At 44.0% G+C, this 6,406-nt stretch overlaps 1 non-coding gene across 1 annotated transcript; it reads left to right on the top strand.

The window, feature by feature from the left end:
• Positions 1 to 5,490: 5,490 nt before the first annotated feature.
• Positions 5,491 to 5,595, top strand: LOC138570653 (U6 spliceosomal RNA). The gene has a single exon (XR_011303689.1). It is a non-coding gene; the product is annotated as a U6 spliceosomal RNA (small nuclear RNA).
• The last annotated feature ends 811 nt before the right edge of the window (positions 5,596 to 6,406 follow it).

The raw sequence follows: 6,406 nt of genomic DNA, 5'->3' as shown, positions 1-6,406 counted from the left end.
GGCACATGACAGGACAGAAACTTTCTTAATTTGCAAGTCTTTATTTTTTAATACATGTTTTTTTAATGAAGATTGAAATTGTATGTTCATACATATTACACGACAACACAATACATTTTGCGCCAAATTCAACACTCATGCCTCAGGAGCCTTTTACTTGTGAGTCCTATTGACTGAATGAACAGCCCCCTCTCCTTCAATTTCTTGACTTGTACTTTTAGAAGTGGCACGCTTCTTTTGTTTTTTTATCCCATTTTACCAAACTCCGTTTTATCAGTTTCCACCTTGTTGTGCACTCCAGTGTAAACTGCTTTAAGGTGCTATTTGCAAACATTGTTCTGAACTACAGCTTTACTTGCTTCTAGGCCTTAATCTTTAATTGGGGCTGAGCAGTGTACTCTGGCTTTGGCTGCTTTTAGTTGGTTGGTTTCTTTTTTGATTTCTGTAACTTTCAAAGAGTCCCATTGTGAAATACCGTTGCCAGAATGTGCTACAGTGCATGAAAACTTAAAATAAATGGTTGTGAGAGGGAGAGGGGGAGGGAGGGGGCGGGGGGAGAAAGAGAGCGGGCGGGAGGGGGGAAGGTTAAGGAGGGAGGGAGAGAGAGAGAGAGAGAGAGAGAGAGAGAGAGAGAGAAAAAACAAAGAAAATATGGTATTCGGGGGGGCTATGTTTTTACATGGAAAAGATTTTAGGCTTTTAATCAAGTGGAAAGAGGCTCTGTGGCTGGTATCTCAGCCTGTTGATGCTTTGTTGAGTTGCTTGGAACATGCAACAAAGGTGACCTGAAGCACTCCCGACCAGGTTGCATGTCTCTAATTTACTGAAATCCCACAGACCTCCTCCGTGTGCCACAAAGTACCTGAGCTCTGCAGTTGTTCCCCACAAGTCGCCAAGCTCCCCAGATTTACTTTCTCAGAGTTGCTAGTTACTGCTACCCCACCTCGACCACTATATTTTCCCCAGATACTTGCTACTGTGCAGAAAGCAGGGCTAAGAGAGAGGGAGAAGGGGTGTGCCTATGCAAATCATCTGCCAGGATCATTCCTGGGAGGTCATTCCATCCCACCAAATGACACCCGAGCAGCGGCACATAATTTGGAGAACAGAAATATTCGGACAGGCCACAAAGCAAAGGCTGGGCCGTTGATTGAGGAACCCTTTAGCCATGTCTCCCTAAGTTACCGAGGTCCAGTAAAATTCCACCCTCAGCTCTCATAGAGAGGTCCTTGGCCGATCGTGGCCGATCAGGGCCGTGAAGGGTCGGGGTGACTGCACACTGCCTCACCTTTTCACTGCTTTCTACAGCGGTAATGCTTTTGCAGAAGGGACCTGTACAAGTGATTTTATTCTGCGCTGTGGGAAAGTGACATTTAACCACTGGCATTAAGCAAACGACTTGCGCTGCTCAACGCACATACATGCAGAGAAATCATTTCATGTTTTTTGGGGAAGGTCTAGAGGGTCCTGCTGATTATTTATGAAGCTGTACGCTACTCTTGCTTTTACAGAGAGTCTTCCCTGCCCAGGAATGTTTAAGGCATACTGTATATCCCTCCCTTACAATGAAAACTCTGTTAAAAGCACAGAGGTACATAGGAATGGATCTGTTAAGAAATGAAACGAAAAACCTGGACAAAATGTCGAAACGGGTAGGATTTGGACTTAGCACATCTGACTGTGAGTCAGTTAATTGTATCTCTTCACCCACTGACCCCCTTTCCTTTTGTGTAATCCTTTTGCTCTCAATAGGATTTTCCAAAGTGGCTTTCATATAAAAGATCATAGACCTGCATTTTGTGGCACACAAGCCTCATATCCCGTTGCTCTTTATAAATTCACATCATCTCCCACCAATACAAGCTGTAATAGATTTTCAGGGCTTAGCCAAGCAAACTAGACTTGGGTCGAAGGTTAAGCAATCCTTAAATCAGCAGCAGAGTTAACATTGAAATCAGCCTCAGAATCTCTTAAAGGATGGTCCAACATCTGTTGCTTGCAGCACGCAATGGGGCAGCCTGGGTGCTGACAGCTTAAGCCAGCTCCTGTTCTTGCCTTGTCCTTGATCCAGCCATGGGCCCACATGCACTCAGAGGAATAGAGTGTTTCTCGTGTCTATGGGTCTGCCGTGATGCTCTCACGCTTGCATCACCCAGCCTTCGTGATGGGGAGGGTGTGTCAATTTGCAAGCACCCTGCAGCATGAATCTGTTTATCTTTAAATATAATTGCCATTAAACCAAACCCTTTAGGACCGGATCAATACGGCAGAAAAAGAATGCTGATGTATTGCTGTTTGCCTCTTAATTTCATACCATCCAACATATAAATGGTGTTTGGTCAATGATTTGCCATATCAAATGTCCTTATGTCACAGGCAGAAAGTTCAGAGGTCCTAATCAATGGTTTGGTTGGCTCTCCCTTTGCGCTTGCCTTAAGGCGCCAGCACCAGAGGCTGCCCGATTGCGCCCTGAAAGCAACCAATGTTGACCCATCCTTTAAGAGATTCTGAGGCTGATTTCAATGTTATTTTTGCTGCTGATTTAACGATTGCTCAACCTTCGACCCACGTCTAGTTTCCTTGGCTATGCCCTTGACATCTTTTACAGCTTGCATTGGTGGGAGATGATGTGAGTTTATCGAGAGCAACGGGATATGAGGCATGTGGGCCATAAAAAACAGCTCTGGGATTTTTTTTTAATAAGAAAGCCCCTTTAAGTAGGGAACTTTGGATGGACAGCCCTGCTGAGAGCAAAAGGATTACACAAAAGATAAGGGGGTCAGTGGGTCAAGGGATAGCACATCTGACTGTGAGTCAGTTTATTGTTAGTCCAAATCCTACCCGTTTCAACATTTTTCCAGGCTTTTTGTTTAATTTCTTAACAGATCCATTCCTATGTAGCTCAGCAACGCATGTACTAATATTGGAATGATAATGGGAACATTGAATTGGCCCCTGCTCTGAAGGATGACACGTACATTTGTAAAGCATTCACTATTTTTAGCACATGACGGGACAGAAACTTTGTTAATTTGCAAGTCTTTATTTTTTAATTCATCTTTTTTGAAGAAGATTGAAATTGTATGTTCATAGGGGCTGACGCCTGGGCAGCGGCAGGCAATTTGGAGAACAGAAATATTATTCATACATATTAAACAACAACACAATACATTTTGCGCCAAATTCAACACTAATGCCTCAGGAGCCTTTTACTTGTGAGTCCTAGTGACTGAATGAACAGCCCCGTCCCCTTCAATTTCTTGACTTGTACTTTTAGAAGTGGCACGGTTCCCATTCGACCAAATTCAGTATTATCACTTTCCCCATTGTTGTGAACGCCAGCGTAAACTGCTTTAAGGTGCTATTTGCAAACATCGCTCTGAACTACAGCTTTATTTGCTTCTAGGCCTTTATCTTTAATTGGGGCTGAGCAGTGTACTCTGGATTTGGCTGCTTTTAGTTGGTTGATTTCTTTTTTGATTTCTGTAACCTTCAAAGAGTCCCATTGTGAAATACCATTGTCAGAATATGCTACAGTGCATGAAAACTTAAAATAAATGGTTGTGAGAGGGAGAGGGAGAGGGGGAGGGAGGGGGCGGGGGGAGAAAGAGAGCGGGCGGGAGGGAGGAAGGAGGGAGGGAAGGAGGAAGGGAGAGAGAGAGAGAGACAGAGAGAGAGGAAACAAAGAAAATATGGTATTCGGGGGTTGGGGGGCTATGTTTTTACATGGAAAAGATTTTAGGCTTTTAATCAAGTGGAAATGGCTCTGTGGCTGGTATCTCAGCCTGTTGATGCTTTGTTGAGTTGCTTGGAACATGCAAGGAAGGAGACCTGAAGCACTCCCAACCAGGTTGCATGTCTCCAAGTTACTGAAATCCCACAGACCTCCTCCCTGTGCCACAAAGTTCTGGGCACTGAGCTCTGTAGTTCCCCACAAGTCGCAAAGCACCCCAGATTTACTTTCTCAAAGTTGCTAGTGACTGCTACCCCACCTCGACCACTATATTTTCCCCAGATACTTGCTACTGTGGAGTAAGCAGGGCTAATAAAGAGGGAGAGGGGGTTTGCCTATGCAAATCATCTGCCAGGATCCTACCTGGCAGGTCATTCCATCTTACCAGCTGACACCTGGGCAGCGGCAGGTAATTTGGAGAACAGACATATACGGACAGGCCACAAAGCAAAGGTTGGGCCGTTGATTGAGGATCCCTTTAGCCATGCCTCCCTAAGTTACCGAGGTCCAGAAAAATTCCACCCTCAGCTCTCATAGAGAGGTCCTTGGCCGATCGTGGCCGATCAGGGGAGTAAAGGGTCGGGAGTGACTGCACACTGCCTCACCTTTTCACTGCTTTCTACAGTGGTAATGCTTTTGCAGAAGGGGCCAGTACAAGTGATTTTGTTCTGCGCTGTGGGAAAGTGGTTAATGTCAGTGGATAAATGTCAAACTACTTGCGCTGTTCAACACACATACATGCAGAGAAATAATGTTATGTTTTTTGGGGAAGATCTAGAGGGTCCTGCTGATGATTTATTAAACTGTCTGCTACTCTTTCTTTTACATAGAGTCTTCCCTGCCCAGGAATGCTTAAGGCATATTGTATGTCCCTCCCTTACAATGAAAACTCTGTTGAAAGCACAGAGGTACATAGGAATGGATCTGTTAAGAAATGAAACAAAAAGCCTGGAAAATGTCGAACCAGGTAGTATTTGGACTTACAAAAGACGGACTCACAGTCAAATGTGCTATCCGTTGACCCACTGACCCCCTTACCTTTTGTGTAATACTTTTGCTCTCAGTAGGGTTGTCCAAAGTTCTCTTCTTAAAGCGGCTTTCTTATAAAAAATCCTAGACCTGCTTTTTGTGGCACACATGCCTCATATCCCGTTGCTCTTGATAAACTCACATCATCTCCCCCCAATACAAGCTGTAAAAGATTTCCAGGCCTTATCCGAGCAAACTAGACGTGGGTCGAAGGTTCAGCAATCCTTAAATCAGCAGTAAAGTTAACATTGAAATCAGCCTCAGAATCTCTTCAAGGATGGTCCAACATCTATTGCTTACAGGGCTCAATCGGACAGCTTCTGGCACTGATGCCTTAAGCCACTTCCTGTTGTTGCCTTGTCCTTGATACAGCCATGGGCCCACATACACTCAGTGGTACAGAGTTTTTCTCATGTCTATGGGTCTATTGTGATGCTCTCAGGCTTGCATCACCCAGCCATTGTGATGGGGAGGGGTGTCATTTTGCAAGCACCCTGGAGCATGAATCTGTATATCTTCAAATATAATTGGCATTAAACCAAACCCTTTAGGACCAGATCAATACAGCAGCAAAGAATGCTTATTCATTGTTGTTTCCCTCTTCATTTCATACCACCCGATATTTAAATGGTGTTTGGACTTTCTACCCTCTGACATAAGGACATTTGGTATGGCAAACCTTTGACTAGATGTCCTAATCAATGGTTTGATTGACTCTCCCTTTGCACTTGCTTCAGCAACACATGTACTAATATTGGAATGATAATGTGAACATTAAATTGTCCCCTGCTCTAAAGGATGACACGCACATTCGTAAAGCATTCACTATTTTTGGCACATGACAGGACAGAAACTTTCTTAATTTGCAAGTCTTTATTTTTTAATACATGTTTTTTTAATGAAGATTGAAATTGTATGTTCATACATATTACACGACAACACAATACATTTTGCGCCAAATTCAACACTCATGCCTCAGGAGCCTTTTACTTGTGAGTCCTATTGACTGAATGAACAGCCCCCTCTCCTTCAATTTCTTGACTTGTACTTTTAGAAGTGGCACGCTTCTTTTGTTTTTTTATCCCATTTTACCAAACTCCGTTTTATCAGTTTCCACCTTGTTGTGCACTCCAGCGTAAACTGCTTTAAGGTGCTATTTGCAAACATTGTTCTGAACTACAGCTTTACTTGCTTCTAGGCCTTAATCTTTAATTGGGGCTGAGCAGTGTACTCTGGCTTTGGCTGCTTTTAGTTGGTTGGTTTCTTTTTTGATTTCTGTAACTTTCAAAGAGTCCCATTGTGAAATACCGTTGCCAGAATGTGCTACAGTGCATGAAAACTTAAAATAAATGGTTGTGAGAGGGAGAGGGGGAGGGAGGGGGCGGGGGGAGAAAGAGAGCGGGCGGGAGGGGGGAAGGTTAAGGAGGGAGGGAGAGAGAGAGAGAGAGAGAGAGAGAGAGAGAGAGAGAGAGAGAGAGAGAGAAAAAACAAAGAAAATATGGTATTCGGGGGTTGGGGGGCTATGTTTTTACATGGAAAAGATTTTAGGCTTTTAATCAAGTGGAAATGGCTCTGTGGCTGGTATCTCAGCCTGTTGATGCTTTGTTGAGTTGCTTGGAACATGCAAGGAAGGAGACCTGAAGC

This window comes from Ambystoma mexicanum, chromosome 2q, assembly GCF_040938575.1.
Source record: "Ambystoma mexicanum isolate Mex_15411 chromosome 2q, UKY_AmexF1_1, whole genome shotgun sequence".
In the NCBI taxonomy this organism is placed as follows: Eukaryota; Metazoa; Chordata; class Amphibia; order Caudata; family Ambystomatidae; genus Ambystoma; species Ambystoma mexicanum.
This window is presented reverse-complemented; position numbering and strand designations above follow the sequence as displayed.